This window comes from Convolutriloba macropyga, unplaced genomic scaffold (genome assembly GCF_964194025.1).
Source record: "Convolutriloba macropyga unplaced genomic scaffold, txConMacr16.3 SCAFFOLD_4800, whole genome shotgun sequence".
Taxonomy (NCBI): Eukaryota; Metazoa; Xenacoelomorpha; order Acoela; family Convolutidae; genus Convolutriloba; species Convolutriloba macropyga.
The window spans coordinates 1-19,150 of NW_027449485.1; the positions used below are offsets into that span (position 1 = coordinate 1).

At 33.8% G+C, this 19,150-nt stretch overlaps 1 pseudogene; it reads right to left on the reverse strand.

Annotated features, from left to right (window-relative positions):
* Positions 1 to 7,805: 7,805 nt before the first annotated feature.
* On the reverse strand, positions 7,806 to 17,854 carry LOC142355068 (neuronal acetylcholine receptor subunit alpha-6-like; annotated as a pseudogene).
* Positions 17,855 to 19,150: the final 1,296 nt, after the last annotated feature.

Consider the following 19,150-nt stretch of genomic DNA (forward strand, 5'->3'; position numbering starts at 1 on the left):
ATCGTTCTCTCTCCCGAGCATAAGAGTGTTGCCACATAAGTTTATTTGAGTTCCCAAATAACGTATATTAGGGTACAAATTTTTGGAAGCATTAACAATCTTATTAAGAGATATTATTTTAGTTCCGTGGACAAATGAGTTTTTAATCCTACAAAGACAAAACAAGAACATGTTACTCAAAGTGCGCGATAATTTGTTTATTGCCTTCTGGAATTGCTGATAATTAGCTCATTTAAACGTCCGCACTGTGTGCCGCATATAGTATTGTTTTCTTTCTCGCAGCTCTGTAATACTGCACCACCGTACTTACTCCGAATCTGTTTGTCTTCATCTTTAATCGACAAGGTGATCTTTCAAGAAGTTAGTCGGAGCAAACATTTCAAATCTTTGGGTTTCGCAGTGTTTTAGACTCTGGGTAACATATATCGTCGGGGGAAATGTATTTGATGAGCCCCCTCTGGAAGACTTATCCACGGGCCATGTCCAACGCAATATTAATTGTTTCAGACTAAACAAACGATGCTCTCAAGCTTTTACGAAAGAAAGTATGAACAAAATTGCACTGGTTACTCGGAAGAAACTAAAATCCACAAAAATCCAACTTGGTACAAATCGAATGAACGTCGCTAGCAGTGGCGGAGAGTTTTTCTTCACGTTCATATTACAGTGTCCAACAAACCGGTTTCCGTTTAGCCTCCATTGCTGATTACACTTGTCACTTGACTTCTATAATAACAAAATTCCAAAAGTGCTTGCAGAACAAACGGAAGTAAATGAAAGCTTCCTGTGCCTTTCCGAGTTTCCTTTCACCAATAACCAAAAAGAACAGTTTTCCCGTTCTTTTGTAAACCGCCGTCAGATGCTGATAATCGTTCAACGTCTGATTGAAATTTGTCCCAAGTAATTAAGTAAAAGCAACGGAATTTATTTTCTTGATTGAAACGAAAAATTTCTTTATATTCAAATTAGTATAAAAATGAGAGAAGAGTTGAGTTTTTTTCAAGGTATATGAAGAAGGAACTTTATATGCGCGAAGAAGAGATTTGTACTTAAGAGAACAAAAAAAATTGAGTTTCTAATTTGCCCTAGTCAGCAAAAATTAGAAAAAATTCTTTGCAAAAATTTAGCGAAAACGGTTAACAACATTTTTTGCAAAATTTTTACCAACCTTAAAATATCTTAACAACCGAAATGTTTTTGAGACATCCTAATCTCAAAATGAGCGCTAGTTTCAATTATGCGCCATATGAAAGTCTTTTGGAATTAAAACTTTGCCGTTTTTAGCAGAATTAACTCGATAATTATACAAAATGCATCGTTCTATTTTTTAATATTTGAAGAAGTCCACGCAACAATTGGTCTAATTCCCAAACACCTGGATCACTTCGTCGGTTAGCTGGGCGCGCTACAAAATTAGAGAGAGGTTCGACAATATCATGGATTCTTAGAATCAGAGACATTTTGGTTTTTATTTTGATGCCGCCTTTTTTCAAAATAATTTGTTTTTGTTCTTTTAGTGTTTATCACTGACAATATTTTTTTCACGGCTCCATTAATGACAGCTTTTAATACCTAATGTCTCTTATGTTATTGAATGTATTTGTTTTGAGATAATTTCTGTGATCTTTGAACTTGTCAATTTTTTATATTATATTAGTCAACATTTTGCTTATTCTCACTAAGTACAAGCCAACCTTTCCTCCGTGTAGAATATAAAATAATTTTGTGACCGATTGTTTTAACGGAAGGTTTTCTTGCTTTTGGTACTACGAGTTTTCTTAGAAAATTTTCTGTTTTTTGTGCATAGTTTCCCATTTTTGCAGTTGTCTTTGTTTCTTTTGATTATTGTAACACTATTTAACAACCTAACTGAAAAAGTTTTACAATATCTGAAACTGAACCTACTTTTGGTTTTCATATCATATGGTTTGAGGGGCTGCGACACCGTTTTCTTGCAGAAGTCGGTAGAGTTTTTTATTTTTGCCCTTTATTTGTTGTTAATTTTTGTTGTCATATGCAAAATATTGTGTAATTAAAGGTCTCAGTGGACAACTATAGATAAACAACTGAACTTAATAACTGATAAGGGTAAATAGTTAATGGTTGTTTTGACTTTTGAAATAAATTTCTAAAAAAAAAGAGTAATACTTCTCTTCAACTTATACCTTTTTGTTCTGGTTTGCACTTTTTTCGTATTTTACAATGTTGTATCATTTTTGCAAATTCGCATCAAAAATTAAAACTCTATTTAATGTTTTGTTGAATCAAAAAATATTTTTTCTGTTGTTTAAACGTTTTAAATAACGTCTTCATGGCTTAGACAATTTGTTTCAGAAGAATTTTGTGAAGTTTAGGTTTTTTTCAGTTTTTGTGGTTCTTTTTGTTGTCATTTTGTGATAGTCGTTTCACAAAAAGAGATTATGATGGTCAAAGGAGACGCAAATGAAATTGTTCTATTCTCGCGGTTAATATCTTATAAATTTAATAGCTTAAAAACTGTGGTTTCATAAAGTTCTTTGTGAAACTTATTGGTTCAGCTTGTATTTAATGTTATTTTATAGTCTTATGATTTAGTCTCATTAATAACAGTCGCAATTAGTTTTCCGAGTAGTTGCGAGACAAACTGTCTATTCTTTTGTTGTAAAATTTTGTTGGCTATGATTTTGAAAATATTTTTTTAATAAAAAAAGATAGATTTTTGAGATCTGACAATTTTGTTTTTTTTTTTAAATTGTAGATAAGCATCTCTATATACAATTCACATCATTTATCTACTGAAATACAATTTGCTCTTCATAAAGCTTTTTTTCTCTAATCGTCTTTATTCTACCAGTTTAAAAACAACCAGTTTTCATAAAACCAATTACAGTGATTTTTGCATATTTGCCATTTTTTTGTAGGTTTTTGTTTTCTTTTCACAGTATCACAATAATGGGCGTCATTGGATTTACAAAAGTTGTTACCTTCAAAAAAATGCAAACGAATATCTTTATTGTTTTTGGTGATCAGCTTAATATTTAATTGATCGGAGGGACATCATTCTCGTGCAAATTATTAGTTTTTGCCTGTATTTGCCGTTCTTTTTGTAGTCGTATGACATATCCTGGATAATGAAAGGCCTCAGTCGCTCTCTATTGAGATAAAATTGATGCGTAATGTTTCTAATCATTTCGAATTGAATTTAAGTCTTTTTTAAAGAAAAGCAATGTTTTAAATAAACGATGCTCTCAAGCTTTTACGAAAGAAAGTATGAACAAAATTGCACTGGTTACTCGGAAAAAACTAAAATCCACAAAATTCCAACTTGGTACAAATCGAATGAACGTCGCTAGCAGTGAAGGAGAGTTTTTCTTCACGTTCATATTACAGTGTCCAACAAACCGGTTTCCGTTTAGCCTCCATTGCTGTTTACACTTGTCACTTGACTTCTATAATAACAAAATTCCAAAAAGTGCTTGCAGAACAAACGGAAGTAAATGAAAGCTTCCTGTGCCTTTCCGAGTTTCCTTTCACCAATAACCAAAAAGAACAGTTTTCCCGTTCTTTTTTAAACCGCCGTCAGATGCTGATAATCGTTCAACTTCTGATTGAAATTCGTCCCAAGTAATTGAGTAAAAGCAACGGAATTTATTTTCTTGATTAAAATAAAGAATTTCTTTATATTCAAATTAGTATAAAAAAGAGAGAAGAGTTGAGTTTTTTTTCAAGGTATTTGAAGAAGGAACTATATGCGCGAGGAAGAGATTTGTACTTAAAAGAACTAACATAATCGAGTTTCTACTTTGCTCTAGTCAGCAAATACTAGAAAAAAATTTTTGAAAAAATTTAGCGCAAACGGTTAACAAAATTTTTCGCGGAATTTCTCTCAATCCTAAAAAAGTATCTTAACAACCTAAATATTCTACAGAAGACAGATACGATGATTTTAGCCGGACTACGTTCTGAAGAAAAATAAACGTTGACCTATTGATCCCCAGACATTATCGCCCAAAACTGGTGAGAATGGGCGATACGGAATTCAGCGTTAGCATCATTCAATATACACTAGACTGACAGGGATGAAAAAAGCAATAGCCCCAAAACAACTCTGAAAGATGCCTAAATTATTATTCCGAGGCTGTTTCTAGGAAACTTTTTGCCTTGTTCAAGATGAATAAGCTCCTAAAGTTTTAAGTGAATGGATGCAAGATTTGGTATGAGTACTGGATCAACGAAAGGTTTTTTTCGAAAACTAGAAAAAACGGAAGTTAAAAGCTCACTGTAACAAATCGGCCTTTTTAGGTAGCAAACATAACTCTGATCTTCTATGAAATTTGGAATAGGTCATATTTCACACCCCATTTTGTTTCTGGTATTGCACTAGAGAAATTTTCTGAGAGCATAGAGAAACAATTCATCCACTGAGTCCACTGAGAACTGTCTAGAAGTACACTAATGGAATTGAACAAAATTTTTGAACCACGGGAAGACAAATACTGGGTTAAGTCTGACTGTCTGCATAAAATTTGTGTAAACCAAATTCCATTTGTACCTCTTCCTTAAAGGCTTTTAGTGACACACTTTCGTTGGGCTTTAAGTACCAACATTTTTTTTGTTCCGACCCCACTTTAGTGGCGAGGGAGGAACTATATACTCAACTGGGTTTTTCTGTTCAGTCAATTTTGGCCTATCGATATATTCATCGTAGAAAATTGTCAGTGGTATCATTGAAAAGCCCGTCCAGCGTAGAAAACGGAATTCAAAAGATTTTTTCGATATTCGTTTGTTACAGGGAGTTATCGAGGTTTAAAGTTTTGTGAACATCGACTGTTTTTGTTTACATTTTCAGTGAATTTTGCTAAAATTTGGCACAATTTCGCTAATATAATTCAAAGTAAGTTAAGATTTTGAACGGCAGAGTGTTGTTGTTACCGTTAGAGATAGAAGAACCTTGCTGAAATGTTTGATTGAAGTTTATTTTGGCTAAAATTTTTGATAAAATTTTCAAAATTCAACATTTCACCAAAAATGGCACAAAATATTTTTTTGTGTCCACTTTGTTAAATTTTGCCGACCTTAGTGACCTAGAAACCTTAAAACAGACACCCTAATCTCAAACAGAGCGCTAGTTTCAATTAGACGCCGTATGAAAGTCTTCAGGAAATGAAACTTTGCCGTTTTTTGCTGGTTTAACTCAATTATTAAAAAAAATACATCGTTCTTTTTTTTAATATTTGAAGAAGCCCACGCAACAATTGATCTAATTCCCAAACACCTGGAACACTTCGTCGGCTTCCTGGGCGCGCGACAAAATTAGGGAGAGGTTCGACAATATCATGGATTCTTAGAAACAGAGACTTTTTGGTTTTTTTGATGCCGCCTTTTTTCAAAATAATTTGTTTTTGTTCTTTTAATTACTGACAAAATTTTTTATTCATGGCTCCGTTAATAACAGCTTTTAATACTTAATGTCTCTTATGTAATTGAATGTATTTGTTTTGAGAAAATTTCTGTGATTTTTTGAACTTGTCAATTTTTTATATTATATTAGTCAACATTTTGCTTATTCTCACTAAGTACAAGCCAACCTTTCCTCCGTGTAGAATACAAAATAATTTTGTGACCGATTGTTTTAACGGAAGGTTTTCTTGCTTTTGGTGCTACGAGTTTTCATAGAAAATTTTCTGTTTTTTGGGCATAGTTTCCCATTTTTGCAGTTGTCTTTGTTTCTTTTCTAAATTGTAACCTTATTTAACAATCTAACTGAAAAAATCTTAACGTTATTTGAAACTTAACATGTTTTTTGTTTTCATTTTATATGATATGGTTTGAAGGGCTGCGACACCGTTCTCTTGTAAAAATTGGTAGAGTTTTTTTTATTTTTGCCCTATACTTGTTGTTAAACATTTTGTAATTAAAACTCTCAATGGCCAACTATAGATTGAAAAATAAACTTAATAATTAATAACGGTAAATAGCTAATGGTTGTTTTGACTTTCAAATTGAATTTCTACAAAAAAGAGCAATAGTATTCTTCAACTTATACCTGTTCTGGTTTGCGTTTTTTTTGTATTTTACAATGCTGTTTCTTTTTTGTAAATTAGCATCAAAATTTAGTGCTCTTTCTAATGTTCTGTTGAATCAAACTATATTTTGTCTGTTGTTTAAGCGTTTTAAATGATGTCTTCAGTTCTTAGACAAATTGTTTCAGCAGAATTTTGTGAAGTTCAGATACTTTTCAGTTTTTGTGGTCCTTGTGGTGCCATTTTGGGATAGTCATTTTACAAAAAAAAGGTTATAATGGTCAAAGGAGACGCAACTAAAGATATTATATTCTCGCGGTTTTTATCTTTTAAATTTAATAGCTTTCAAACTGTGGTTTCTTAAAGTTGCTTGTGAAACTTATTAGTTCAGCTTGTATTTAATGTTATTTTATAGTCTTATGATTTAGTCTCATCATTAACAGTCGCAATTAGTTTTCCGAGTAGTTGCAAGACAAACTGTCTACTCTTTTAGTCGAGAGCTCTTGTTGGCTATGAATTTTGAAAATGTTTGTTTTTAATATAAAAAGAGATAGATTTTTGAGATCTGACAATTTTATTTCTGTTAAATAGTAGCTAAGCATCTCTATATACAATTCATATCATTTATCTATTGAAATACATTTTGCTCTTCACAACGGTTTTCTACTACTTAAATGGTCTTTCTTTTTGGAACAACCAGTTTTCATAAAACCAATTATCGTGATTTTTGCATGGTTTTCTTTTCACAGTATCACAATAATGGGCGTCATTTGGTTTACAAATGTTGTTACTTCAAAATTGCAAACGAAGATCTTTATTGTTTTTGTGATCAGCTTAATGTTTAATTGATTGGGGGGACATCGTTTTCGTGCATAATTTTTCGTGCAAATTATTAGTTTTTGCCTGTATTTGCCGTTCTTTTTGTAGTCGTATGACATATCCTGGATAATGAACGGCCTCAGTCGCTCTCTGTTGAGGCAAAAAAGATTCTCTCAATGATTGCATTTAATGCGTAAAATTTCTAATCTGTTCGATTTTAAGTCTTTTTTTTAAAAAGAGCAATGTTTTAATAAACTTTGCCCCTTTTGATCATTTCTAGTCGACTTGTTGCCGAGTCGTATTGAGGAAAAGTCCCATATTTTGTTCAAAAAAAGTGCCGGTTAATCTTCTGAGTATAAATGTTATCTAATGCCATTTTGATTTGATTATTAGTGGTTTTCAAAAAATGGACAAGGAGTTTTGGTCGTAATTAATATTTATAACTATTTGATTTTTTTTGCCGTCTTTTCTGGTAGTCATATTATGGTAGCCACAGGTCTCATAGGCCCTCTAGTGTAGTTTGTTTTATTCTTTTAGTAGTTTGTTGAACGATATGTTAATTTTTTTTATCTCTTCCTCATTTGGTAGACAATTAAGTGAAAAATGTAGTTGAGCGGGGTCGGAACTTAATGTGCGACCGCACATTACCGAGCCTCATTGTTGTGATCAAGACTCTCGTCCTCATATTGATTGCTTTAAGATTGGCAGTGGTTTTTGGGTCTTTCCAACGAATTCAGTTTGATAGAATTGATGTTTTAATGGTTTCAATTGACTACTTTTAAATACCGATTTGAAATACACATTGCTATCCTTCACTCTGAGCGACAGCAACGGCCAATAGAAGGATGTGGGACAATTAAGAATTCTCTTGCGCTTTAGATTTAATAAAATAACTTTACAGGTTGCTATATTTGCGGTAGTAGCAAGTCCACCGCTAATCAGCCTTAAAACACAAAATACACAAATCTGTTAAAAAAGAGATCATTTACCAAAAGAAACTTTTTTGAGGAAACATTTAAGTAATCAAATGTATGCTTATGTATCCAAGACTTTTTCAATTCATATATAATTTGCTATATCAATTTGTAGCATCTACATTTTACAATTCTAATAATTACAACTAGAAGTATGGTACAAAAAATACCATGTGCACGATAAAGATTGCAAGTAGCAAGAATACTCCAAAAATATGATCCGACACTACACAGATCTTCTTTCGCTGTTCTTCAAACTCGTCGCCTGATTTTCGTTGTTCAATTAGAATTTGAATCAATGCCAAAACCGATGATTCCAGATTTGCTTTGTCGTCTTCGTTTCTGGAGGTCTCATCGGATGACGAGCCTTCATTCTTTAATGCGTCATTATCAAAGCTGCTGTTTTCTTCAACAGCAGCAACTTTGGGCCCTGAAAATTATCTACCTGGTTATAACTTCCTAACATTTTTGTTTCGGTCGCAGCCTATTTTTTTGCGATAACGAATTCAGTATACCGAAGAAAAAAGCGTTCCTTATTCTTAAGAACTTGATCAGATGTTCAACTTCAAGAATATGAAAAGACCTAACAAAACACGTTGCGAAGATTACTTAAACTCCACATATCTTTGTTTGGTGCAATCGTGATTGATTAGAATTATTCAAATACTAAGCAGTGAAAATTTTGATCAGATGCCCAAATTAACAGTGCTATAGATCTCTTCTTTTCTTTCTGTTCTTTAATTAAAAACGTAAATTTTGATCAACCACTCCTCTCAATGGGTGAGCTAAAAAGCTTACGACAATGATAAATTATTTCTGATTTCGCTTATTTATGGTACCTGTGCTTTTTTGTTACTCTAAATGAGATCGAGACTCATGAAAGTACCGTATCGACCCAAAAGAACAGTCCATTAAAAGATCTCACTCCACGAAATGGACTATGACTGTACTGACGTTAACGACAGCCTAGACTTTAGCTGTAAAGTGTATTGACCGCCAAAGACCAATTTCTAGACAATGCATTGACGATTGAGGAATAGCACGACCAAGCAATTACCCCCCCCCCCCCCAAAAAAAGAAAATCTATAGACATTACACCTACTCGGTTTGAAGGCCTTGAGCTGTGTGATGAATTTGCGAAATATGGACTTGTGTTGGTAGTGGTAGATTGAGATTATGATGACATTGTAGATAAGGGAGACAGCTATCAAGATTATCGTTAGTAGGAAGTAGTACCCTGAAACGATAAGCAATTTCAAAATGGAAACATTCAAAAGAATTTCTTACGTTAAATGCCTCTTTTGACAGGAACAGTTTGTTGAACACAGAATAACACCATTTTTTTAGCGTTGAGCTTCCATAATTTAGCGTTTTCTAATTTTGATCCTACATAATTTCAACGCCTTCATCGCATGCGCCGAAAATTTTTGTAAGAAAAATTATATGAATTCTAATGTCTCAACGCCTGTTAGAGCTGGTCTTATATAGTTTCGCAGAGTTATGGCGTTTACGGAAGTGAATTAATAAAGATATAATCTTATCCAATCATGCCTTCAAAGTGAATGATCAAGAAACCCAGCTAAATGACTGTTGATTGTAATTACTCAGTCCCTTCATTTAGGAATTCAAATAATAAAATCAGAATTAGATATTTACAGTTGCCTATATATCAATAACAAAACATTAAGAAGACAAATTGATTTGGTGAGTATCGCAAATTCACAAAAAATTTAAGCTGTTTTTCGTTTTCGCGGGAGCTTTTTGACATGGTCCGTAAAAAAAACACTTGCATTAAATCGAAGAGTATTGACTTTCAAATGAACAAAGATGTCACGATCAATTGTCAACTTTGAGATGTTTTTCGCCGCAGCCAAAGTGTTGAATTCATTTACTATGTGCTCAGAGGCTTTAAACACTTTTTCACAAAAGCTACAAGTTGGTGATTCTGAGAAATTTTTTAGCCAAACTTTTCTTGTCAACATACCAACAAGACAGTCGAATGCAAGGCGATAACTCAAGATTTGCTTTTGAGTTAAAAGCTTGTATATTTTCCTTATATGAAAATTATACAGTCTCTATGATTGCTTTTGTTTGCTTGTATTTTGTTTTGATTGTTATTTTTGTGAATCAGTCAACGCCTATTTTATCGATAAAAACAAAAAAGTGATTTCGTTTTCCGATGTCATTTCATTTTCTTGTTCCTTTAGTTGGTCAAGCAAGACGCTCTCTTCTTACTTTTATGCAGCTTTGAGAAAGGACTGTCGAGATTTTTAATGATCTCATCTTAATTTGCTGTCAAATTTCACTGACTTTTTTGTTGTTCTGCCGCTCATTACTCGAGATACTATTTTGTTATATCGATGTAAAAGTGTTGGATTTGTGCGGAAGTTTCTGTCTAATTTCCTTTTCTTTGATCAAGCTGTTCTTCAGCTTTGAGTTGAACACCCTGGATTTGTTTATTGCAAGTGCTTGACAAAGATCGCGTTTGTGATACATCAACTCTTCATAATTTTTTTGTATTGACAATACAGTATCAAAATATTTTATTTCTGCACTGATATGGTTTTTGTTTGCTACTAATTTAGTGTCATTCTTTTTCCAAAAACTTTGGCCGCTTTCTTTTTCTTCTATTTTGTTGCTAAGGTCTAAAATCATGTGATCTGAGAAGTTATTTTTATGTATTTTCAAATCACTGTAGTTGATTATTTTGTAAAGAAATAATCTATGCGTAAGAAAGAAGAGGTTCTCTTATTGTAATGCGTGAAGACTTGGACAACGCCTGTCATTTAGGTGAGGTTAGTCAAATTGAAAGTTGTAGTTTTTTCTTCCACTTCAATAGGTAAGACCATTTTTTTCATCCGATTCGCCTTTTTTTGGGTGAGTTTACGCGCTGGGTGACATGGTTCAAGCTAATGGAATGGAACCATGGTGTCAAAATCATTGCACGTGATCCTATTGTTATTACCAACCGACGCTAAACGAGCCGGTCTATCGAGAGCAAAGATGTGCCACTCTTACTGATTATTTGTCTTTTCAGAAAAACAAATGTATAACAAAGTGTTTTTAAACAATGTTACTAGATCACCCGTTTCTTTTGTTGCGAGCCTGACCAACGATATTCGCTGTAGCGGTCATTTGTTCCCATATAATCCATTTTTTCTGATCTCAGTTGTTAAAACTCTTTAATGTTTTTTTGCCAATGATTGCTCATCAAAATCGCTGCTAAACAGTTGTTAGAAAAAAAATAAGGTGCAATTTTAGAAAGCTTTTTAACGTCAAAGTTTTGAAAAAAAGACACAATTTTCAACCACCAAAGATTGACTACAAGAAGTTCTTATACAAGAACTTTTGGAAAGAAAGCAATGCGTACCCAGTTCTGGGAAGTTCTGCGAGTTTGTCGGGATGAGTCCGGACAAAATCATGAGGTTGACAACTTGTGCCAAAAGAAGAGTCACCGCCAGACCCAATTTCTCACCACTCGCCACTGGCAGAAAGATGGACAGCACAACCAGCACTGAAAAAAAATAGTTGAAATTATTTAACTTGAAAAACTATAGTTGTCACAATGAACTGAGAGGCTATAACAAAGAAGCACTATAGCTATGTGAAAGAAGGGACTTTTAATTCTGACTGTGACAAAAAAAATGTTTATTTATGTATTATTGTAGTCGGTATATATTAGAGACTGTGTTAAAAAAAAACAGTTTAATTTACTTGGGAAAACGTTTTCTCATGTTCTTTGCTCAAAATTATTTTAGAATTTTAGGAAAATAGTTAAGGGCACGAGTTAAGGGCACGTAACAAGTCATATTAAAACAATTTATCTCATCAACAAAACCAGAAAACCATTTAAATGTTGCGAGTACTATAAATCGACAAAATTAAGCAAGTTGGATTCACAAACATAGCTGGAAAAAAACAATGTCCCCCCCCCCCTTAGTGAAAAAAAGCATAGTGAGGGGAATGCAGCAAGAGTTTTTTTTATATTTTCAAAGCATGGAAGCCAAGAACAGTCATTGGAAGTTACCCGTAAGAATAGCACTGGGAACGACCAGGGAGTAGACGTAGAACTCTGGCTTCCGTTTCAGTTCCAGAGTGTAGACAATGGTGTTGAACTCTTTGATCACTGTTCCATGGCTGGCACTCCGGGTTGAGTTGGACATTTTGGCACTGACCAGTTGCCACTGTGAGTTTTGCTGGTAGGAGAGCAGACTCATGCTGGCAACTAAATTGCAAGTGAAATAACCCAGGTCGAGTTTTTTGGGTGAATTTTTGTAAGAAATGCGGTGATTGCGGTAATTGAAAAAAATATATATTTGAGTTCGCCCCATTTCACCGCATATCTCACAAAAATTCACCGTGAATTTCACCGCATTTTTTACAAAAATTCACCGCATTTGATTCCCAACGTTTACTGAATCTGATTTAAATTCACACGAAATTTCATCGATATAAGTGAGAGTTGGCGCAGTGGACTAAGCAGTTGAAGGCATACAGGAGGTAAGAGGTTGGAAACCGTGAAGGAATACTGAGAACGTGGTGAAATAAATAATTCACCGAATTCACCGCAAACAGATGAAAGAAATACGCGGTGAAAATTACTTTTCTCGCCGCATTTCTTACAAAAATTCACCGCCAAACCTCGACCATAAAATACTGTATTCTGACACTGCTATCAATTCTTTCACGCTGTCTTCACGATGTATACTATGTTATCAGTAGTGCCTTGTAATTTTGGCTTAGCTTATATTTTCCACCAAAGTTTTTTGATTACTTCTATTGCTCTCCGAAGTGTTGCCAAAATTTTAAAAGTTTAAATATAATTCAAAGAATCAGAAACTGAATACCATCTGAGTTGGGATGTCCGATGTAGTATGGTCCAACTGGTCCGTAGATGCTTCTGGGGAAAGTAGTGAAGTCTGTAAACCATGGCCCCAATCTAAACACAAATAAAACAATTAAAAATTAGATAATAAATTGTCGAGCGCTTATAATTTTTTTAAATCCGTAACACGTGAATTAAAAATAATCGCTTCGCATATGTGACACATTACAGATTCCGAAAGGCATCATTCAATTTTGATAAAATGAAATTTGTGTTGTATTATCTACTTCGGTCAATTACTTTGGTATAATTACTTGTTATTAATGAAAACCTGGAAATATCAAAGCTGCCTTTGGAATCATCGTGGTCTTTGACAATTAAAAATAGTTATGATTTCAATGGGGGTGATGTCTCTCTTTCAAAAAAATTTTAAGCAAGTTTTTGTGCTCGTTACTGACGAGAATAGTCAACTATTGGCATATCATATTTAAGTGAAAATTTTGTTTCAGGGAAATTTCCTTGCTTTTATGGTTTTTATTGCTTCGACAAAGTTTTTTCGTCAACTTTTATTAAAATCTTGTTTTGGCAACAATTTTTCTATTTCTATGCAGTCTCTTGATTGGCTATCACTAATAAAAGACCCAGTTGAAATCATTAAAATGCATAAGTGAACCAATACGTTTTCAGTGGATTCCTAATGGCTCTTATGTCTTTGAATGAATTTGTTTTGAGAAAATCGCTGTTAACATATGAACTTTGCCATTTAATTCTAAAATTTCTCATTTCGTTGTTTAGTTTAAGTAAACACAAATTAGTGCCTCTTCCTGGTGAATGAAATTTTAATTTTTTTAGCCGTTATAATTTTTTTGAAACAGTTTTCCGGCTCCGATACCACTAGTTTTCATAATATTTTTTCTTTTCGAAAATTGCCCATTTTTAAGTTAATTTTTGCTGCCTTTTCAGTTTTCTTATCACCACAATAAAAAATGCCATTGGCAATGGAAGAAAACGCAATTGAAACAAATTTTCCACGTGTTTTGAAACAAACTTTTCTATTACGCATGGTATAGTTCTGTTCTAACTTATTCTTTTTAGAACTATTTTCAATTCTGGTGCCTCTGACTTTTCAAATTTTCTGGTTTAAAACATCAGTAATATTTTTTTATTTCTGCCACTCTTTTAGTTTTTCTCTGTCAATTTGTACGACAGACTCAGTGAAAAAAAGCTCTCTCTTTTTCCTGCGGAAAACACAATTTTTGTTATTCAATTTCGAACACTTGTTATTGTGGCTCTTATACTTTGAGTTCTCCTAAAAATGTTGTGAATTCTGGATAATTGATTTTTTTAAGTTTCTTTTTCTGATTTTTTGTCACATTAGAACTAAAATGAAGTCTCTTGTTGCCGTTGAAGAGAAAATCAATTGAACATCGATTAATTTCTCGTTGAAGAGCTATTACTTTTAACCCCTTTGACTCCGTTTTCTTCAAAATTTACATGAAAGTGCCGCTTTTTGTCCGGAGTCGTACGAAATATTCCGGATAATCACAACTAAGAATGGCTTCCTATGGAAGTGTGATTGAAAATGATTCATGAATTATTTCGATATTTGAATGTTTATAGATTTTTTTTAATATTTACATATAACATATATTCAACTTTTTCTCTTTTGTTCATTTTGAGGGACTTCTTAATCAGTCTATTTAAGGACTGGTTCCATATGTTTCCTGGAGACGTGCAAATTGTTATTTTATGCAATTGACACATATTAATGCCTTATTCAATTCTCTGTAAAGTTCTGTCTCGTTTTATCTGATGACATTTTGACTTTGTTATTAAGTGTTGGTAAAACATAGATATTTATTTTTTGGTCGTAATTAACGTTTGTTTTTGTTGAACAAATTTATTGTTTATCCTGTGTTCTATCTCATCTTTAGCAGGTCTTTTTGGCTCTCCAATTCGGCCTTATTTAATTCACTGTCTCAATAACGAGCGTTCCCAATGTCTCTGAAGGATTTGAATAAAAATCTGTCTACTAATTTTAGTTGAAAGCTGATGTTTGTTATGAATTTGTTTTTTATTTTGTTTCTGTTGAGTTTTTCAACCCTCAGGGGCTGGCTAACTGCCTCTAGAGTTTGGTATTAGGTTAATGATATTTTCGTTTTTGATAATTTCGTATTTGTCTTGTTTCTGTGGTTTTTGTCTTCAGTGGCTGAAAATACCATTCCAAGAACTGTGCGTGTATAATAACAATATTTAAATGAAGGAAATTTGGCTTTCAGATTAACAATTTCTGGAGTTTTAGCAATGATAATATTTTTGTTTATTTCAGTTTTTTTCTCAACTTTGACACTGTTTTTCTTTCCGGCTGGAATTTTTCAAATGATTTGCTGCTCATATACAGTAATTCTGATTTTTTCATTCAATTCTTTGTATTGTGTACAGAACGTGTTCTGATGTTTTTAGTTTTGTTTTTTACAATTCAAAGAAATTGAATTGTATTGGGGGCGCTGTGTTTTTCTTTTTAGGATGTGTTCACACATTTTTCAATGAATTCGATCTTTCAAAACGGGATAAACAGTAAAGCGCAGCGGGCATTAAGTTCCATTACAGGCACAAAATGGAGGTTAGTAGTCCTTCAAGTGCTTAGAGTGGTGAAATTGCTAGGATGGCCTCAATTAAAGGTTAAAAGGACATTTTTAGGAGTTTTCGGGCTCAAAATGGTGCAATATTTTTATGTTTTTTTTTGTGTTTTATTTTAGTTTCTGTTTGATTAGTCTTTGGTAGAATTTTTTTAAAAAAGTATGAAGGCCTTTTGCAAGACAAAATGACTCGTTATGACCATCTTATGAGCAATATGTTTTGGTACTACAAACACAAACACGCAAAATGATATTAATTTTGCATTTTTTTTTCAAGTTTTTTAAAAATTTTGTCATTTTTTGAGTTTTTCCAGCTTCAGGGCCCAGAGAATCTCCTTTAAGGTCTGAGAATAGGGCACTGTATAGTTTCTCGTAACAATAGATTGGTTTTCAACATTTTTTTGTCTCGAATTTTTGAATTTTTTTTATTCTTTTGCAATTTTTCTTAAGGTTTCCTAAAGTTTTTGTCAATCTCTGAAAAAGTTACTGCATGGTTGTTACTTTCAATAGATTTGTTTTTAACAATTTAACCTTTTGAATTTTAAAAATTTTCTGATAAAATTTGCAGTTTTTTCAAGTTTTTTCAAAACATTTGTTTTTTATTCAGTTTTTCTTGCCTAAGTAGCCAGATCACCTCATACAGGGTTTAATAATATGTTATTAAATAGTTGCTAGGGGGCAATTGAAAGGTTTTCAACATTTTAAAAAACAAATGTCTTTTTTTGTAATTTGTAATTTTTTATAAAAATTATTGCCTATCGATCTTTCAACCAATTAATTTTTTAAGGCTTGAAATTGGGTTACTGGATAGCCTCTAGAGACACAGAAATGATTCTTAGGATATTAATATTACAATTTTCAGCGCCATTTAATTAAAATTTGCAATTGGTTTCATATTAAAAAAATTTTTAGTCATTTTTGAGTTAATCGATCTTCAAGGGCCAATGAATTTTTTTCAATTTTTTCAAGGGCCTTGCAGATATAATACTGCAGCAGTTTCAGAAACAAAAATTGGTTTTGAACATATTTTTGAAATAGATATAATTAAAGTAATCAAATTTTGCCTTAGGGGTAAAAGCTTCAAAATTTTAGCAATGATTATACTTTTGTTTAGTATGTTTGTTTGTTTTTCAATTTTTGAGATGATTTTGTTTGTGTTTTGGCTGGCATTGTTCAATTGATCTGCTGGTCAGGTAGAGTACTTCTAAGTTTTTCATTCAATTCTTTGAATTGTATTTCAGGACTTGTCCTGCTATGTTTTATCTTTCTTGTCTTCTAGTGTTATTAACGGCAGGTCTTTAATATGGCATGACATCATCTCTTTCCTTTGGTAATTTGTGTTTGTAACAATTTCTTTTTACTCAAACATCTATTTTCGAAGAGCTATTAATTTAGTAGACAGTTCAATTTAAAATGTGAATGAGCGGTGTTAGAACAATATATGCGAACGCACATTACCCAGCCGCCCTGTTCCTTTAAGTAATCTCATAAAAAATTCATTCGAATCCTTCTAGTTTTTCTGTCTACTAGAACTTTTGGGTCTTTTCCATTATAGCCCCCCCCCCCCCCAACGAATTTATAGCACTCCATTATGGTATAATTACCATGATGGTTGTATACGTTATGTGACCTCTAAGCTTGGGGGTATACAATGGAAAGACCCATAATTTCGTGCACCTTTATAATTTCCCCTGCTACTTTTTTTTAAAAATTGTAACCATCTGTTGCCGAAATTGTTACTTTCTACGTTGATGACCCTCTGAGAATATATATACATGCTCCCCGTGCATATTTTTTTCGGAACTTTTCCGTTTGTGCCCCCCCCAGCTTAGTGGGTGCATATTATTTACCCCCCAGACGCACGTGCCATATTTTTACATGATGATTTACTACGTAATGACACGTGCTCTGTAACTGGGGGGAGCATAACGTAATGGGGGCACAAACGGAAAAGATCCTTTTTTTTCTTTCATGGATCGCATTTTTATGTGTTCTCCTTAACAACCAACAGTTTCAAACTTTCGAAGACTACAAGATAGTTCCGAATCTGATATGAATGTTGGTTAAAAAACTCGAACATTTGTTTTAATACTTTAGTACTATTTAATAAGAGCATTACGCGATTGTGGACCTAAAAATGAAGAATACAAGTCAAGTTATGATTTCTATTTTTCATTATCTATAATTAATTACGAGTTCTCTAAAAATTGAAGTGGACCATTTTTGTTCAGTTTATCTCTTTTATTCCACAAAACTTATCTTCATACAAAAAAACGGGTCGTACATTGTTAGATAAGGCGAAAAAGGAACGAATATACTTATCACTCATTATTCAATGTCTGTCCTTTTTGATAAAGACTTGGGCATAAATGATGGAGATTAAATTCCAAGTAATGATTTCAACTAACTCTAAAAAACAATACTGAGTGTCAATGGGAAATCTGAGGCATCGAAACTGCAGCTGTTTTTTGGGTCCTGGCGAATGGGAACACAACAAGGACAAATCCATCTTCTATCACGCATCCGGTCTCTTCATCACACGATGTCAAAGGTTGAACTACTGGGTCTTTGAAGGTGGTGTCAATGATTTTCACACTGAAACACGCAAAAAAAAATCTTAAAGAAGCTGAACAAACAATTATAGACCGTAGATTACCCGAAACGACTCTAAGTGTCGTTAAATATAAGCTCTAAAGTAACCATATCGAAATCAGAAATATCAAAGAAACGGAAAACTGTTTCTAACAAAAAATATCAATGATTTTGCAGTTTTTAATTTTTAGGGAAATGCTAGGTGGTGGTGGTGGTGGGGGGAGGGGGGAGGGGGGGAGGGGGTTGGGTTTGACTGGGCCAGGATATTGGGGTCGGTAGCTGAGGTGGAGGTAGATTTGGGCTCGGTAGCTGGCAGTTAGGCCACGGTGAGAAGGGGGTTGAGGGGAGTCAGGTTGCTGGGGGAGGAGGCATGTAGGTTGGGGTGAGGGGTGTCTTCAAGCGGAGCAACCGGAATTAAAATTTCGCGAAATGATTTTTCGACGTTAAATAATGCCAGCAGATCCTAATTTTTTATATTAAAAATTTTGCAACTTATAAAGTCCAAAGAGCAGAAATCAATTTTCCAAAACAGAAATCAATGTTTGAAAAAGAAAACGCAAAAACCAAAATTGTTTCAGCTAAAAAACAGTAGCTGGGTAGGTAGATAGAGTAGCCGGGTATGTAGACAGCTGGGTGAGTTGGGGGGTAGGTGTGGGGGTGTAGGCGTGGGGATGCTAGAGAGGGGGTGGGGTAGTTAGGGGTACGGTTAGATGGGGTTGAGCTTAGTTTGGATGGACTGAGACGGTTGTGAAAGAGAACAGCCAGATAGGGTGTGAAAGAGAAAATGACACCAGACAGGTTGGTTCGTAATAAATTTGCCTGTACAACCGAAAACAACCAGTTGAAGTTTCGAGCAGTGAAAGCCCTTGCAACTCCACCCGCGATCAAGTGTTCTGCGCCAAAGAAACGAAGAAACAACCTCAATTATGAAAACTAAATCAAAGTTTTTCCTTTGCTGATTTTGTTTGTTGTGTTTGTGATATTCTTTTGTGAAGCTGACTTTATAAAAGATGAATTATTTATAAATGAATTCTCTGATCATTCCGCTCATTTCAAGTATCAAACTCTAGCAAAAAAAAACATTTCATTTTATTTGGGGTAGGTGTGAGGGGGTATAGGCGTGGGGGTGCTAGAGAGGGGGTGGGGTAGTTAGGTGTAGGGTTAGATGGGGTTGAGTTTAGTTTGGTTGGACTGACGCAGTTGTGAAAGAGAACTGCGTGTAGTCGTGGGGATGCTAGAGAGGGGTGGTGTAGTTAGGGGTAGGGCTAGATGAAGTTGAGTTTAGTTTGGATGGACTGA